The 904-nt window shown below is 35.3% G+C and overlaps 1 non-coding gene across 1 annotated transcript; it reads left to right on the top strand.

Moving 5' to 3' along the window:
• The first annotated feature begins 346 nt into the window (after positions 1-346).
• On the top strand, positions 347-451 carry LOC126004894 (U6 spliceosomal RNA). The gene has a single exon (XR_007494118.1). It is a non-coding gene; the product is annotated as a U6 spliceosomal RNA (small nuclear RNA).
• Positions 452-904: the final 453 nt, after the last annotated feature.

Below are 904 nucleotides of genomic sequence, written 5' to 3'. Positions count from 1 at the left end.
TATTTTGTGCTGAAACACAAAATTCTTTACCATGATCAAGAACAAAGCAGGGATGACGAGACACAACAAAAAAATAGATTCAAAATCCTATTCAGTCTGGAGCAATAGCACTGCGGTAGTGTATTTGCCATGCACGTGGCTGACCAGGGATGGACCTGGGTTTGATCCCTGGCATCCCATATAGTCTCCTGAGCACAGAACCAGGAGTAACCCCTGAGTGCCGCTGGGTGTGGCACAAAACAAAACAAACAAAAACAAACAAACAAAAACACAAATCCTAATCAGTTCAGCAGTGTAAGAAAAATGTTTACATATAGAAAAGGTGGAGTAAAAATATCTTTATTAAGTGCTCGCTTCAGCAGCACATATACTAAAATTGGAATGATACAGAGAAGTTTATCATGGACTCTGCAAGATTGATACACAAATATCTTTATTAAAAGATGTTATTTAAAAGAGAAACAAAATATTTTTAAGAAATTAGTTTAGAATTTATAATTCCTTCTGTAATAAAATCCCTACCTATACATTCATTCATAGCTTGCACATATACAAAGGCTAAACAGGAATGAAGTTAACTTAAACTAAAAAAAATGCTAAAAACACGTAGGAAAAAATTTGGTAGCAATAGGTTAGACAACACTTAAGTGTTATCAAGAAATCAATTATAAAATATATGATGATAACTAAGATTTCTTTTATAGTGGCTGTTTATTTTTGAACTATGCTTGGTGATGCTCAGCAGTTACTCTTGGCTCTGCACTCTGGAATTATTCTTGGCAGACCTGTGGGGACACTATGTATGCCCAGAGATTGAACCCTTGTCAGCTGCATGCAAGCTGGACTATCACTCCAGCCCTTGATAATTAAGATTTAATCAAAAGTTAAAACTTTGGAACTTAGG

Source organism: Suncus etruscus, chromosome 3 (genome assembly GCF_024139225.1).
Source record: "Suncus etruscus isolate mSunEtr1 chromosome 3, mSunEtr1.pri.cur, whole genome shotgun sequence".
Classification (NCBI taxonomy): domain Eukaryota; kingdom Metazoa; phylum Chordata; class Mammalia; order Eulipotyphla; family Soricidae; genus Suncus; species Suncus etruscus.
The sequence above is the reverse complement of the archived record's forward strand: the minus strand, read 5'-3'. Positions and strand labels throughout refer to the sequence as shown.